General features: G+C 44.1%; 1 protein-coding gene across 1 annotated transcript in view; it reads left to right on the top strand.

Moving 5' to 3' along the window:
• The window catches only part of LOC149794441 (uncharacterized), a 110,288-nt gene that overhangs the window by 19,615 nt on the left and 72,616 nt on the right, over nt 1-18,057 (top strand). The gene's annotated exons all lie outside the window — the stretch shown is intronic.

Below are 18,057 nucleotides of genomic sequence, written 5' to 3'. Positions count from 1 at the left end.
TCTTCCTCTTCTTCCTCTGAAGAATCCCTCTCTTCCTCTGAAGAATCCCTCTCTTCTTCTGAAGAATTCCTCTTTTCTTCTAACTCCTCTTGTTACTTTTTTGGGCAATCTGGAGACCAATGTCCTTTTTCATGACAATAATAACAGGTATCTTGACTTTTGTCTTTTTTAGCCCTTTTTATTTCTTTTTTGACGGTCTGGACACTCTGAAGACCAATGCCCTTTCTTCTGACAGATATAGCAAGTATCTTGACTTTTATCTCGAAAGGAAGGAGAGTAGTCCGTGGGCTGGTCTGAAGAGAATTTTCTAATGACCCCTCGCAAAGCTCTGACGAAACGTTCGATTTGGCTAGTCTCTTCCATCGTTGTGCTCAGCTTGAGAGTGAAATGAATAGTGAAAGGACAAGACACACACCCTTTTATATACGCTGGTCTGCCATGACTATAAATTAGTCTATGGTGTTTAAACTTGAGTCCTCTGACGTTTTGCACTCAAGATGAAACGATCCTATTCATTCGAGAAGAAAGAAGAAAATAAGAGGCAGAAACGTGATCTATCGCCTCGAACCAGGGCTGAAATCTTGGCACAAATTCATGCCAGTGATTTTCAAGAGGACATGAGTGAACCAGAATCCGAACCCTCTAAACCAAGTTTGCCACCCTTAGTCAACCATGAAAAATACTATTCCATTCGAGAGACGGAAAAGCGCTCCTCTAGAAAATTTAGAACCACGGCTTACAAATACACGGTGAAGTTTAAAGATTTCAAGGCTGAAGTGCCGTTAGAGAAAGCAGAAGTGTTTATCACTGGGGTGTGGGATTCTTTGCTCACCACACTCAAGCGACAATGTCAACCCAAAGAAGACGATCGCTTGAGACTTTCCATACAACACGACGGTTTGAAATCCCCTGTTTGGATCGAGTTTAGCACCCCTGCAGAATTGACCGCTTCCAAAGTCATGGACAAGATTCAACACGTACAACAATCTAATGACCAGTTTGACATCACCGATGGTAAAGCCACACTGGACATGACCCACGTCTCTCCTCCTCAAGGGACTGGACGCAAAAAGATGTTATTGGTGGACGACCTTCGCAACACCAAAACATGTCTCGTCCGAATTAACAACCCTCAAGACCAGATGTGTTTAGCCCGCGCCATCGTGGTGGGACAAACCTATGCCAAAAAGAACAACACGGAAAAGAACCTGGAGAACTATTCAACAATCCGATCGAGCCAAACAACGAAACGAAGCAGAACTCCTGTTACAACAAGCCGGACTGTCCAAAGACACACCCTGTGGCATTTCTGAGATGCAAAAATTGCAAGATGTCCTAGCTCCTCGCTACACCTTGAAAGTGCACCCTCAAGAAATGCGTGGGCCTCTGTTGTTTCGAGGCCAAGATTTTAAGGATGGAAAATACATTCATGTTTATTATCACGATGACCATTTCGATACCATTACCATCATCACCGGATTCCTGGAATATGTTTATTATTGTGAGAAATGTGACCGTGGTTATAATAATCGAGAGCAACACAAATATTGCGGATCGAAATGCCCAGGATGTTTGGCCTCTCCACCCTGTCTGAGCGAAGGACCAGTGCCTTGTTCAACTTGTCTGCGCACGTTTGTCAGCCCTACCTGTTACCAACAACATCTGAAGACGCAAGGTTCACAGCAGAAATGTGCTTGTCAACTCCTGAGATTGTGCCCTACGTGTGGACAAGGCATATGTACCAATACTGCCAAGGCACACGTATGTCGAGGAAAGAAAAAATGTCACATTTGTCACCACATCGTGGACTTGGAACACCAATGCTACGTGCAAAAATATCAACCCCCACCAGAGAAAGAGGACGGTCACAAGAAGAAAGGCAATTTCATCTTTTTAGATTTCGAATGCATGCAAGAGACCGGTATTCACATTCCTAATTTCTGCGTGGCTCATCGAGCGTGTGAGAAGTGCATTCAAGAACCTATCTTCAGTCATTGGCCTCACTGCAGCAAGATTCCTGGAGGACGTGAAAAAATCTTTCGGGGACCGAACACGTTAGCCGATTTTGCCCAATGGGTCTTAGACCCCATCGACTAGACGTGGAGCCAAGAGGACATCGAACGTTACCGAGATTGTCATCGTCATGCCACGGTGATGGCTCACAATTTCTCCGGATACGATGGACAGTTTCTTCTCAGATACTATACGGAACATGGCACCGAGCGTCCTAAAGTGACTTTGAACGGAGCCAAAATCATTTTCATGCAAGTGGGACAAGTACAGTTTAAAGATTCGATGAGTTACTTGGCCATGCCTTTGAGCCGAATGCCTAAAACGTTTGGAATGACAGAAATGGCTAAAGGGTACTTTCCACACTTTTTCAATACGGAAGCCAATCAACACGCCGTTCTACCCCATTTACCTGAGGCTCACTATTACGACCCCGACAACATGCGTACCGAACAACGAGAAGCTTTCTACGCTTGGTACCAGGCTCACGCCTCGGACCCTTTCGACTTTCAAGAAGAAATGCTAAAGTATTGTCGTTCCGACGTGGACATTTTACGGCGTTGCTGTGGAAAATTTCGAGAACTGTTCATGGAACACGGAGGGGTCGATCCTTTGAAAGAAGCTTGCACCATTGCCAAAGCGTGTTCCTTAGTGTATCGACAACGATTCATGCCTGAAAACACCCTGGCTGTCATCAGTCCTCAAACGACCCACTTTGTCAAACGTCAGTACTCGGTCAAAGCCTTACGTTGGTTACATTACTTGTGCGACAAGGAAGACAAGTGGATTCAGCATGCCCGCAACGGAGGAGGCGAAAAGTCCATCGGAACGTATTCGGTCGATGGCTGGGACTTAGAAAACCCCAAGATCGTGTACGAGTTTAACGGTTGCTTATTTCACGGATGTCCCGTCTGTTACCCTGATCGTAGCACTAAAAATCAGTTTTTACAACGAACCATGGAAGACTTGTACCAGGACACTTGTCAGCGGCGCCTAAAGTTGGAACAGGAAGGATACCATGTGGTGGAAATGTGGGAACACGAGTACGATCACCGTATGAAAACCGATCCCGAGTTTAAACGCCTCGTGGAAAGTTACCAGTTCATGGACCCGCTGAACCCGAGGGATAGTTTGTACGGAGGAAGGACCAATGCCACCTGTTTGCTGTACCAAGCCGACGAAGAGAAAGGAGAAGAAATCAAATACTTGGACGTGTGTTCGCTGTATCCCTACGTGTGCAAATATTGTCGCTTTCCTACAGGGCACCCACAATTGTTGACGGAACACATCGACCTGAAAAACATTCGACAATACGAAGGTTTGATCAAGTGTAAAGTTTTGCCTCCCACGAACCTATACCATCCCGTCTTACCTCACCATTGTCAAGGCAAACTGATGTTTCCATTGTGCCGTACTTGTGCCGAAACGTGCAACCAAGACCAACCTTGTCAGCACACCCAGGAAGAACGTGCCTTGACGGGAACCTGGGTCAGCGTAGAATTGTTCAAAGCTCTGGACATGGGATACCAACTGTTAGAAGTGTACGAAATTTGCCACTTTCCCAAGACACAACAATACCACAAGGGTGATCCCAGTCAGAAAGGCATTTTCGCTGACTACGTGGATGCCTTTTTGAAACTGAAACAAGAAGCCAGTGGCTATCCTTCCTGGTGTCACACTCCCGAAGACCAAATACAATTCAAAGAGAAATACTATGAACAAGAAGGCATCTCTTTAGACCACATAGAGAAAAACGAAGGCAGGCGATCGTTTGCCAAAGTGATGTTAAATTGTTTGTGGGGTAAAATGGCACAACGACCGTGTTTACCCAAGACGGAATATTTGACAGAACCTTCCCGCTACTTCCAGATGATTCACGACAAAACCAAATACATGAAACACGTGGACGTCGTTCGTTAGGATTTGATCTTGGTCAATTACGAAGAAGATCTGGACTTTGTACAAGACGACCCTTTTGGAAATGTCATAATTGCGGCTTACGTGACAGCTCATGCTCGCTTAAAATTGTACGAAGCTTTAGAACTATTAGGGGAACGCGTCCTGTACTTTGACACGGACAGTTGCATTTACATCCATCACCCGAGTCAACAGCACCCTGACATCGAAGGAGACCGTTTAGGAGCCTGGACAGACGAGCATCCCGATGACAAGATTCTAAGTTTCGTCAGTGGCGGTCCCAAAAATTACGGCTACGAATACCGGGACAAACAAGGAGAAGTGCACACAAAGTGTAAAGTGAAAGGACTGACTCTGAATTATCGTACCAGTCGTGTGGTGAACTTTGGGGTATTGAAAGAAGCCTTGCAGTCTGGAAAAGATGAACACTTTAAAGTGACCACCTATCAACCCAACAAGATTGTACGTTTACCCACTCACCACATCGTCAGTCGACCCTTGGAAAAAGTCTATCAAATCGTGTACCAGAAGCGAGTGCGACTACCCAACCACTTTATTTTGCCGTATGGACACGTTGGTATAAAACATTGGTTGTAAGAGGATAGTCACCCACCAGAAGGATGAGTTCGCCACAGCAAGAATCGAGTGAGAAACCCGATGAGAACTCCAAGTTCAAACCCTACCATTTTCCAGTCTTCTTACCTGACTATTGTGATTGTGCCCGTCGATTGGACACGTTTCAGAAATGGCCTACGGATAGGGAAGGATTACCTTCTTCGCATGTTTTAACTAGAACAGGATTTGTCTACTTGGGACCTGAGTCAGGATTGGGATACGAAGTACAGTGTTTCGCTTGTGGCCTGAAGTTACGAATGGATCTATGTATCTATAAAGATTCAGCTATTCTGGAACATATTCGATGGTCTCCGCACTGCCCTTACCTTTCTTTGGCCTTTCCACCCATGACATTACGGTACAATGATCACGGTACCTTAGAGACGGTACCTTCCAAAACAAGACATAAAAAACATAAAAAAGGAAAGATGTACAAGCTGGAGACTGCATTGCGACTAGTATAAAAAGGGCTATGGTCAAGATCGATAGTTCATTGGGACTACCAAGACCGAGCGAACAAGATGAATACTTTCAGAGAAACACAAAACAAGTTGTTTAGAAAGGCACAATTCAAGTGTGAGGCTTCGGAAGTGGAATGCGATTGTGAGCCTTGCGATGGGTACGATGCTGTACGTTGTGACCTTAGCGATGCCGTAAAGCATCATGGGAACTTTAGTGTCACTACCCCTATCATGCAAAGTGATGCTGTGCGTGTCAAACCTGAGGGATGCGAAAGTGATGCCACTCGTCCTCTTGGACATTTTACTGGGTTTCGTTTTAAAGGTGGATGTTCACCTTCACGTCTACCCCCCTGCGGATGTCATCCAGCCCTGAGCAAACTCCTGTTCATGTCACCCAACCCTCATCGAAACGAACCTGTGAAAGACGAATATTCATTTCCTGTGCGTTTGTCGGAATACTGCGACTTTGAAAATCGTCTTCAATCGTTCAAAGGAAAATGGCCTAAGTATCTGGGAGGACCGACCCCCGAAGAATTAGCCAGAGCTGGATGTTTCTACTTGGGCGAAGGAGATAAAGTCAAGTGCTTCAGTTGCGGTGTGTCACTTCACCACTGGGAACCGCAAGATTCGGCCTACGTAGGACATGCTCGATGGTCACCGAATTGTCATTACTTACCCTTAGTGGGACCGAGACATTGAAGTAACTTACCATGTCGTTGACGAAGAAGAAACCAGATTGGTTAGGAGTCAAATGTTGGACATCACCGAGACCAGTATTTAAACTTCATTTCAAAAACGATATTGAATCATTACCTAAAGAACTGCAAGAGAAGATTTACAAAGAAGTTTGGCAGGGGTTTGCCAGAGTGAAATCTCAATGGGTCACTGTAGAACTTTTGTGTCGAGAAATTCATAAGAGGAAAGTGAAAAAAGTCAACCAGTGTGTTAGATTTCTTTGGGTCAAGGGTGCATTCATCCTATTATATCGCTTTAGACCGTTTACATCAAAAGAGTTCAGTGACATTCTTGGACGTTACCCTGCATGGCAGTGGTCCGAAATTACTCACTATGTGGATTACTTTTGCTCTAGGAGAAGATTGTGAATTGTACGGACTGACTTATTCATGGATACTTTACAAGAGAACATTCGTGCTTTGCCTGTGGAATTGAGAGAAAGGATTTACCGAGAGCTGGTCAAAATACAAGTGAAACGTAAGGAACAATTGCATCCGTTACGTCACCAGATCTTTAACCACGGGTACCTGAATGGTATAAGAGAACTGATTCGTCAGAAATTGTTTCAGTGGTCAGACCTTGTTCAATACTTCCAGCCCCCCGATCATCCACGTGTTGATCATTTTGGTTACTTCGAGATTCACTTAGTACAACACATTGAGGAAGACAAGGTAAAGGATTACCGACATATTTTACGTGGAATCTACTTAGCGGAAGAGGAAACTTCTAAACAAAGTCTGACGTTTCGGTTACAGTATGCAACATTTAGATTCCCCACTGGAGAACGAAGATGTCTGACTAGAAAGTACGTGTATTGCTTCCGAAACAAAGAGACTATAAAAACAGGCTGCCATGCCACGACTTATGTCGTATGTAATCCAACAGATTCCGTGGAAGGAACTCAATGACCATATTCAAACCGTGGATCATTACCATCAATTATTACAAGAACTGTATCCATTCAATTTGGGTCGACCAGTGGTGTGTGTCTTAGTGACTTGTTTTCTGGGATTTCGTTTACCAGCCGATTCCTTGTGGACTCTTTACGAACAGTACTTACCACCTCAATGGCCTTAAATGGTCACGAAAAACTCCTTTTGCTCAACGCCTTGCGGTTTCATCTGGATACTTCTCGACCTCTACGGGAAAAAAAGATTCGTCAACTTTTAGCTACCCAAGACGTGTATGACGATGTGTGTGTAGCTTGTGACTTACATCCCCATTGGACAGATGTCCGTGCTTGGAAAGAATGGGATTTTGAGGCTTGGACCCAAGAAGTGGCCCAGTATGCACGAGAGTTGTTCAAGGAAAAAAGTTACTTTTCAACCTGTGTTAGTGACGGTGCCAGAAGAACCCGTCACCCAGGACAGGACTGTCGTGGACAGGCCTGAAAGACCCTTTCGGGAGGACTCTTGTGTGACCTTACCCCCTATAGAACTGGTCAGAACATTACCCAAAACATGTTGTACAGACACTTGTGTTTATTCCACGTTAATGGTTATCATGTGCCTTTTATCCTTGTACTTAAGCCTTTGGCTTTTATGTATTTTTGTCTTTCGTATTCATGTTTGAAACATTCAATAAACGTGTTCTGAAAAAAGTATATAAACTCTTGTCTTGTTTGTTTTCGTGTCACAAGTGACATTTCTCACACTATGGCTACCTCTGCTGTCTCTGCTCCCTCTTCCTCTACTGTCAAAGTCATCGACGAACACTTAGATCGTGCCAGTTGGGAGGCTTTGTATCTTCGCCATCCCTTTAACATGCTCATTGCTGGACCTAGCGGTTCAGGCAAAACCGAATTCGTCAAACGTTTGATCGAACATAAACATCATTTGATCGATCGGCCACCTCAGCGGATCGTGTGGTGTTACAAAGAGTGGCAATCGGCGTACAGCCTCTTGCGAGAAAGTCAAGGCGATTCCATCGTGTTTGTGGAAGGCATTCCTAAAGAAGACGACGGTATCGTCTCTGACTCCCGTCAAACCCATTTGGTCATTTTCGACGACATGTTAGGAGAAGACGAAGAAGAAATTAAACTGTGGTTCACGCGCAAAGGGCATCACCGTAATGCCAGTGTCGTTTACATCACCCAAATTTGTTTCAACAAAGTAAAGCCCATCGCACCATCAGTCTCAATGCGCATTACGTGGTCTTGTTTAAAAACCCTCGAGATAAATCGCAAGTGCAAGTCTTAGCCAAACAGTTAGGAACGCCTTGGCTGACTCAGGCGTACGACGATGCCACTCAAACTCCACACGCCTATTTACTCGTCGATTTGAAACCTACAACCCCCGATGATTTGCGATTTCGTACCCACTTGTTTCACCACTGGTGCCAAGACGGAGGGCCTGTCCTGTACACGTCTCCGTCCTCGAATTAATTTCGCTCCACATAAAAAAATCTATAAAAACCTCAGACCCTTTTTCGTCTGTCTCACACAACGTCAACATGACGTCCCTTCAGTCGCATCTTCCCGTCAAATTGATTCGTGCCTTGTATGGCATCAGTCGAGAAAAAAATCCACAAATACGAGCTCGTGTCTTAGAAGCTAGTCTCAAAGAAGTCTTACGATGGTTCACGGTGACGGCACGTCAATTACTCCAAGGCATCATTCAGATTCCTCATCAAACCAAACGCTTTTTCGATCGAAACAAAGTCGCTTTGGTCCAACTGGCCAATCCCCGCATCGACACTCAAACCAAAAAACAAATCATTTTGAAACCTGGAGGGAGCGGTACTCTAGGAGGGGTCATCATTCGCTCTCTCTTAAGATGGGATCCTAAAGCCCCCAAAGTTATACCCAAGAAAAAAGTCCAACGAAGCCCCAAGAAGAAAAAGAAAAAGACCAGGTCCTCAAGGAGAACTTCTCCAGTGGCTCGACCCTCCTCTTACCAGACACCACCCCGGAAAAAGAAAAGAAGCCCCCAGAAAAAGAAACAGAGAAAAAGTCCCCAGAAAAAGAAAAGTCCACAGAAGAAAACTAGTCGCAAGAGAGGCACTTCTTCTTCGGCCAGGACGCAACCTTACACTCGCAAACCACAACCTGCCACGGAGGTGACTGCGTCTCCGGCAGCCTCACGTTCATCCACTTCTCCGTTGATGACACGAAGAACTGAAGAGTACTTGGAGACGTTGATCACACCAAGAACTTCTCCGTTGATGACCCCAAAATGAACTTCCCCAGTGGCAGGACCCTCCAATTTAGCGGCAGTGGCTGCTGCTCACAAAGTACCTTCTCCCAAAATCAAAGTCCAAGAAAGATCGGGCATGTTACAAAGTTTACTGGATTTGTCCAAGCAAGAACTGGCTCGATTTAGTCCGTTGCGTACCCCTGCACGACGTGTCATGCCTGTCCTCAAACTAATACGACGTAAAGACAATCAGTGGCGACGCGTTCCAGTATAAAAAAGGCCTGTGACCAAGTCGGGGGTATCAGTGCTTTTTTGGTGCTCCTGAAGACTCAAAGATGTCACCCTCCAGAAAACCCCAAGGAAAGAAAATGAAAGGACTACCACCACGTTTAGTCAAACATGGGGACATGTTATCTGTCCTGTCCAAAGCTTCTCCACCCCTACGAAAAAAATCATTCAATCGGCCTCCAAAGAGGTCATCGATACCGTGTGCGAATGCTGTTTGAACGTCTTGAAAGGCACGATCCCTTTGTCCAAACACCAAAAACAATGCTTAAGCAAACATCGTCACGTTCTTCGCCAAATGGTTCAAAAGAAAATTCCCATTCGTCAAAAGAAGAAGATGTTGGTCCAACGTGGAGGAATTTTGCCTCTCTTGTTAGGCCCCTTACTGAAAGGAGTCTTGGGAACCATGTTGGGAGGACTGGTGGGAGCAAGATAAAAAGGGCCTCGGAAGTCCCAAAATTTCAGAATCGACCCCTGACAACCCCATGGAAGGACGAAAACTAGCTTTAGTACCTTACAAACGATGGATGGAATACCATCGGTGGCAAGAACAACACACCCCGCATTTACATCCCAATCCCCATTTGAGCGAGATGTCCCAGTTACAACACGAATTGCAGTCCTTGATGGATCGCCAAGATTTGTCCGAAACAGAAAAATCGCAAAAGTACGGTCAACTTTTGCAACGACTGCAACTCTTTCACCAGAAATCTTTAGACGAAACAGCTCTACCCACTCTGAAAGATTTTAAGACCTTGATGAAAAGTCCAGCACCATCACCAGTACCAGTACCAGTACCAGTACCAGTGACCAAGACAGAAAAAGGAGAAGAAGAAGGGTTTCAAACTCCACCAGAAAAAGTACGCAAGTTAACAACACCACCTACCTCCAGAATTGGATGGATTAAAAAGATGATGGCCACCCCTTCTTCATCACAAGAGAAAAAGAAAGTGAAGACAGAAGTGAAGACAGAAGTGAAACAAGAACCGATATCCCCCGCTCAGACATCCTCCTCTTCAACACCTATTGCCGGTCGCACACGCAAAGCATTGCAATCCAAGAAAATACCCCAAGAGAAAAAGAGTAGTATCTTCCAAGAGTGGGTGCCTTATTAACACACAAACAAACACAAAAAAATAAAAAATGGAAAAAGTCTTAGCCAGCATTTACTATGATCCCTCGCATCCTGCAGGTTACGCAGGAGTTCAAAAATTGTATCTTGCTGCCAAAACTCGATTGAAAAGTCTCCGTTTACCTCAAGTGCAACGATGGTTACAAGAACAAGCTACCTACACTTTACACAAACCCATTCGACGCAAGTTTGCCAGAAGTCGCACCCGAGTGGAAGGCATCGATCATCAATGGCAAGCCGATTTAGCCGATGTCTCTCATTTGGCCAGCTACAATCGTGGCTACAAATATTTGTTTTGTGTCATCGACGTCTTTTCCAAATTTGCCTGGGTCGTGCCCTTGACTTCCAAATCGAGCAGCGAGTTAGTGCGAGCCCTGCAACGGGTGTTGAAACAAAGTGGCCGTCACCCTCTTCGATGGCAAACGGACAAAGGCACCGAATTTCTGAACCAAGCTTTCCAAAAAGAATTAAAGAAACGTGACATTCATTTTTTTACCACCGAGAATCCCGAAACCAAAGCCAGCATCGTGGAACGTTTTCAACGCACTTTGAAAGAACGCATGTGGAAATATTTTACGCATCACCACACTCTGAAGTACATCGACATCTTACCACACCTGGTGCAAGCGTACAACCAATCTTACCATCGAAGCATCGGACGTGCTCCGCAAGAAGTGACTCCCGAGAACAAAGTGTTATTGTTTGAGCGCCTGTTTGGTACGTCTCCGACGAGGGCTGTCCCCAAGAAAAGTGGAGAGTTGGCCGTAGGAGATTGGGTGCGCATTGGCTAAACCAAACGCACTTTCGACAAAGGTTACTTACCTAACTGGACGACCGAATTGTTTCGTGTCACTGGACGAGTGCATGGCCGTCATCCTACCGTCTATAAATTGGAAGACATGAACGGAGAAGTGCTCAAAGGAACGTTTTATTTGCCCGAGTTACAACGTGTCACCAAAAAAGAAGACGACGTGTACGACATCGAAAGCATTCTCGAACGCAGAACCCGTAAAGTGGGCAAACGACGTGTCAAAGAAGTCAAAGTACGTTGGAAAGGATATGCACCCAGTTTTGATTCTTGGATCGACGCTTCGCAAGTCATCGACTATAAAAAGAAGTGACCATCATGCCCTTTCACACAGACGCAGCTACGTCGACCGCTCCTCCTTCACCCAGTTCTTCTGTGCAAGATTTACAAAAACAACCTTTGTGGGTTTGGTGCGGAGAACGTGTGCCTAAAACGCAAATCGTCTTTTTCTGCCAAATCTTCGTGGTGTATTGTGTCATCGGAGCAGCCATTGCCAATTTGAGTTTGCAACAAGGAGACAAACAATTGTGGACCATTTTATTGAGCAGCTGCATCGGTTACCTGCTTCCTAATCCCTCCCTGAAATTCACCTCGAACGGGAACAACGGGAACCTTGTGTCCAGTGCCAGTGCCAGTCACCACTCCAACCACAATAACAACCCCATTTTGAGCGGAGACACGCCTTTGACGTCCAATAACCCCTCGGACAGCCACAGAACTCTGGAATTATGAGTCACGAAAACCAATTTTACTTAACCTTACCCAGTGACAGTTCCATGGAGGTGTTTCCCCACAACAAGTTGTGCTGTTACACGGCCAAATTACCTCAGGCCATCCCCTTAGATCACGAAGCCCATTGGGAAGTGGCTTTAGTGGAAATCATTCACCCGACCCAAGTCCAAAATGTCCTTCCCAATCAAAATAAATTTGATGTGGAAGTTCATGACGAAAAAATGCAACAGTTGTTGGATACCAATGTCAAATATGACAAGAAATTCCGTACACAAAATCAAAAGTCGACCATCTATCACTTGTTCATTCCCCCAGGCTATTATTTTAGTGGTCAACATTTGGTCAGCACCATAGCCACCAGGTTTAATGGCGTGTTTCTGATAGCTTTGGAGTATTTCAAAAAAAGTGTCATCCTGGAATACCACAAAACAGCTCGTCACTTCCTGATGAAATTTCCTGAGGGGGTAAAATCATGTCTTTCTTATTTTGTCCAGAATTGTTTGACATGTTGGGCGGAGACATGAACATGAGAATGGCCATGATCAAGAAAAACGAATTACCCATCGTTTACGACAACGAGTCTTTTAGCAAGTTATTTCGTACCCCGGTAGAACTGAACCAAGGAATGAATTTGATGTTCGTGTACTCCGATGTGGTGGAGTACAACGTGGTGGGACACACCTCCGTGCCGTTACTGCGTGTCATTCCTTTCAAAGTGGATTCTGCCACGAACACTGACGAGGAAGGTGGAAACACTTACCACGTCCACCGCGAATTTGTCCATAGTCACTATTTGCCTGTCAGCAAGTCGTATTTGGACACGGTCAACATTGCTATAAAAGGAGATCTGGGACAAAATATTTCATTCACCAAAGGAAAAGTCACGGTGAAACTCCATTTTCGAAAACGGTTCTCTCACGACTCGTAAGTCATGTATCCAGTGTACCGAGGGGTTGCTCGACAGCGAGGACACGGTTTAGGAGATATGTTAAAATCGGCCTTTCGTTCGGTGGCCCCGGTGTTGAAACCGATGGTGACACGCGGATTGCACGCCTTGAAAGATGCGGCACTGACGCAAGGCAAAGAATTTCTCCAAAATGTCATCATCGACAAATAAAACCCTAAAGAAGCCTTTATGCGGGCAGGCAAAAATGTCTTGCTGCAAACGGGCAAAGACCTTTTGGGCCGCCGAGACACACCTATAAATGCCCTGCACGCTACCGAGTCAGGCATTCAGCAAGGACAAGGCAGAAAGAGACGACGAAGAAAACACCCTTTCACCAGACTTCAAGCTAGAAAGGCCAAGAAAAGAAGAACCGTTCGACACTTAGACGTTTTCGATTATTGAGAAAAAAGAGACAAAAAATGATGCACCGAGAGTCATGTGCTTGTTCCAAGTCGGAACTGGATATGTTTGCCATGCCCCCCACCATGATGACCATGCAAGAACCCCAGTGGGTGGAATTTCATCCCGTCTCCTCATTGACCGATTCCGCTCCCATCGAGTTTGAAATCAAAGGACAGCCCGAAGATTACATCGATCTGAATAGCAGTTACTTGTACTTGAAAGTGAAAGTGATCGAACCACCCAACGCTAACCTAGACAATGATGATGCAGTAGCTCCCGTCAACAATTTCATGCATTCCTTGTTTAGCGAAGTGGACTTGTACTTGAATAACAAACTGGTCATCAGCAGCATGGATACTTACCCTTACCGAGCGTACCTGGAAAATCTCTTGACGTACGGAAAAGAAGCCAAGAACACTCATCTGGATGCTTGCATGGTATGGAAACCTGACCAAGCGACTAAGTTCAACGGCATTACACTTGCTGCGGATGCTTCAAATCCAACGGGATTTGTAGAACGACGAAAGAAAACTCATCTAAGTCGTAGTTTAGAACTGATGGATCGTTTGCATTTGGACATGTGGTTACAAGAAAAGTATTTGCTGAACGGGGTGGATATCCGCTTGAGACTGAATCGCAACCGTGCCACTTTCCATTTGATGGCTGCTGCTGATGCCACTTACAAAACCATCATTCAAGAAGCCAGGCTCTACGTGCGTCGAGTAGAAGTGTTACCTAAAGTGGGAAACGACATCAGTCAGACGTTGAGCAGAACGACCGCCAGGTATCCGATACGTCGCGTGGAAGTGAAAACGTTCACGATTCCTACTGGACAGCGATCTATGATCGAAGATCATCTGTTCCAAGGACAGCTACCCAAACGTTTAATCCTTGGCATCGTGAGCAATACAGCCTTCAAAGGAGCCTACAACAAAAATCCTTTTGAGTTTAATCATAACAATGTGTCCAAGATTGAAGTCAGTCGCGATGGCAAAACCTTGTGTACCCGACCTTTCGAACCTAACTTTACCCAGAAGAATTACTTGAGATCGTACTTGTCCCTGTACGAAGCCACTGGTCAGTTAGGAACCAACACCAGTCACGGCATTACGTACGACGATTATGAAGGAGGCTATGCTTTGTGGGCTTTCGATTTCACTCCTGACCAAGGCAGCGACGAGGGACATTTCCACCCTATAAAATCCGGCCAGATTCGAGTGGAAATTCAGTTTGCGAATGCTCTACCAAACACGGTGAACGTCATCCTGTATGCAGAATTTGATAATACCATAGAAATCAACAGTTTGAGAGAAGTCATTCTAGACTATTAGAAGCTATGGAAGACTGTTATCCCTCTTTACCTAGTGGAGAAACTTTGGAGATGGAATGTGAGGAGACCATGGAAAAAGAAGAAGTGATCATGATGAAGTCAAGATGGCCAGAACAAGAAGCCCATTTAGTCTCCTGTTTTGCCAAACACTTGGTCGAAAAAATGACGGAATTGATCAAGAAAAATTGCTATGGATGTCAAAACGATCATCCCAGTCAAATTCAACACGATACATGCCTGATGTTAAGTCAAGAAGAAAAATTGGACGAGTATCTGGACGAAGCTTGGAGTCTCATCTCGGACGAAGACGTGTGGCACCAGTGGTATAAAGACTTGCGTGAACATTCTTGTCCACCATTAACCACTCAAGAGATCCATCGTATCGAAGCTCTCCTGAATCAGAGTGAGGAGACGAAACGAAGAAACGGTTATTTGTCAGACATTTTCAAGCAAAAAGTCAGGATCGAATTGACGACTTATTATTACCTGTGAAGAAAAAAACACACAAAACAATGGATACCTGGGAACTTTATTACCTTTTGAACCACAGTTCGTATACGGCTTCTTGGAATCCTGTCGTCTGTGCTAAAGATGAACTCCCTCATCGTAAACCTCAGGACCATCAAGCTTATGTGATCAACACGGACGACAGTCATCTCCCAGGAACCCACTGGGTAGCCGTCTACTTTCCTCAAGAAGGATGTGTGGAATATTTCGATTCGTACGGATTGCCCCCTTTGGAAGACGATATCATTGACTTTATGAGAAGAAATGCTCAGACCACCCGATTCAATAATGTCAAATTGCAAGGCACAGATTCCTTGGTGTGTGGACAGTACTGTGTGTATTTTCTGCATCATCGCAGCCTAGGCTATTTCTTAGAACATTTAGTGACTCATTTTGATCCTCGTTCTTCTTCTAGAAACGATGTGAAAGTAGATCGATGGTTTTGTGACCATTATGCTTATCTTTTGTCTCAAGCTAGGAAACGTAGTGTCCATCAATGGCCTAATGATTTACAACAGTGGAAATCACAATTTCATTCACAACGTTGTCAGCCCTGTTTAAAGTAGAGTGTGAATTGAAAAAATGTTTGTCATTTTTTAAAAAATGTTTGATGTTATAGGGTTGGATTATTGTTAAAAAATGTTAGAGTTGTTATTTAGTGTTAAGTGATTTTTTGAATAAAAAATGTTGTGTTTTGAAAAAAAATGCCTTTGTCTTTTGTTTGGCTATAAGAATGTTTGATTCATGCTCTTTCACTTCTTACTATCCCTCTCATGACACTCATTGAACGTTGCGACTCGAAAACCGTGGAGGGATGTTTTCCTTCACGTCCGCGCTTTGACTTTAAGAACCGGGGAAGTTTCCAGTCTAACCATCCATTGTCGACACATCCTCCTAAGAAGATGTGCTCCAAACTAGCTAAACTAAACGAAGCCTACGTAAATTTGCATAGGGTCAGACACAGTCTGATACCGAAAGCTGAAGAGATAGAGAATGTGAGAATGTTAAAAGTCACTGAAGACCTGATAGAAGAGCTCTTCAGAGAAGAAGTGAACAGGGAGAAAGAAGAATGGACAGAGAAGTACAGACTTCAGAGACAGCAGCAGCAACAGCAACAACAACAACAGCAGCAGCAGCAACAGCAGCAGGAACCTGAACCTGACAGAGGCTTTGTCGATTGTCGTATCGACACCAAAGAGTTCTTCTTCTCTTTCCGAAGAAGCAGACCTGTCGTCAGAAAGTCTATCCTCAGAGGACGACGCATTCTTAGAAACTAAAAGATTGCCATAGCAAACAAAAAAAACCCAGCCCTTTTCAGGGCTACCCCAATACTCTAGAAAAGAAATAACCATCAATTTGCCAATGTGTGTAGGTAGAGTAGTGTGAATATAAACACTGACTTTTTTATAGTGTGAGGGTATGTGTTTGTGTATAGGATTGTGTGTTAGTAAGTGCTCACGTACGTTGGTGTGGATAGTAGATTAAGATCATGTCTTTTTTTTTTTGGTGTTTGAGGTGTGGGGAGAGTAGATTTAAGGTTAGATTACTTTGCGTATGTGGATAGTATATTGAAGTGATTAATGAAAAAATTTTTTAGAATAGTGATGGGAAGTATAAAAAAGTGAGTGAGTGTTTATTTTAGGTCCGCGCGTTGTTTTTGGTCATGATCTAGGTAAGATCAATTTTATGTTTTTAGGGGGATGTTTTCCATCACGTCCGCGCTTTTAGTATAAATTGAAACTCGTTCGGCAGTCCAGCTACCCTTGTTGATTGATCAACACCAAAATAATCACCAGACTAGCGAAACTGTTGGAACTTCATGTGCATCTGGAATATGCCAGGCGCCTGTTGAACGAACTGGCCGCGGAGGCCATTGTCGAAGAGGGAAGGATGAGAGAGGAGGAGGAAAGAAGAAACAAAGAAGAGGAGGAGAGAAGATACAAAGAAGAGGCGGAGAGAAGATACAAAGAAGAGGAGGAAAAGGAGAGAAGAAGAAATTTCAGAATCCCAGAGACAGAAAATTGGGATTCTGAAGCTATTTATCCTCCCTCTGCTCTCTCCCCCAAAAAAGTAAAAAGCAACTGGAGAACAAGATGTGTATGTGGCGCCAGGCCTGGAAGGTGCCACCATTAACCAGGTGTCCATGAAGTTAAAAAAAAACAGCCCTTTTCAGGGCTACCCCAATACTCTAGAAAAGAAATAACCATCAATTTGCCAATGTGTAGGTAGAGTAGTGTGAATATAAACACTGACTCTTTTTTCATAGTGTGAGTGTTTGTAACTGATCACGTAAGTTTGTGTGAATAGTAGATTATGGGTTTCTTTATTGTTTCTTAGCGTATGTGGAGAGTATAGTTAGGGTTTTATTATATGAAATGAGAAAGTAGGGGGATGTTTTCCATCACGTCCGCGCGTTGTTGGGTCATGATCTAGGTAAGATTAATTTTATGTTTTAAGGGGAATGTTTTCCTTCACGTCCGCGCTTTTCGTGTAAGAACCCACAGTATTCGTCGTTCAAACCATTCTACAAAGAAGATGGCTTCGAACCACCTTGACAGAATGCAAAAATTACAAGACGTTTTGGACAATTTATGAATAATGGAGCAGATGTTAGTGAGACTCAATGAAGACCACTATTCCTATAGTCCCCATAGAGTAAAGATGGAGATTAATAACTTAAGAAAAGTAAAGGACATAATAAGTGGTGTCATGAAAGAGATAAAGGAGGAGAAGGAGGATGAAGAGGAAAGGATAAGGATAAGAGAATGGAATGAAAAAATTGAAAAAGAAGAAGAAAATGAGAAGAGGAAGAAAGAAGAGGAGGAGAAGAAAGAAGAGGAGGAGAAAAAAAAGAAGAGAAAGAGTGTAGGAGAGAAAATAAGAAGTTGGTTGAGAAAAAGAAGAAATTAGAAGCAGAAGAAGAAAAAGAAGAAAAACCAAAGGCCCTTTTCAGGGCTCCCCATATTTCTCGAAAAGAGAATGACTTTCAATTACCAACCCCATTTTTTTTAAAAAATTTTTTTATTTTTTTTAAAAAAAATCC

This window comes from Sinohyriopsis cumingii, chromosome 8, assembly GCF_028554795.1.
Source record: "Sinohyriopsis cumingii isolate HCF-2022 chromosome 8, ASM2855479v2, whole genome shotgun sequence".
Taxonomy (NCBI): Eukaryota; Metazoa; Mollusca; class Bivalvia; order Unionida; family Unionidae; genus Sinohyriopsis; species Sinohyriopsis cumingii.
The sequence above is the reverse complement of the archived record's forward strand: the minus strand, read 5'-3'. Positions and strand labels throughout refer to the sequence as shown.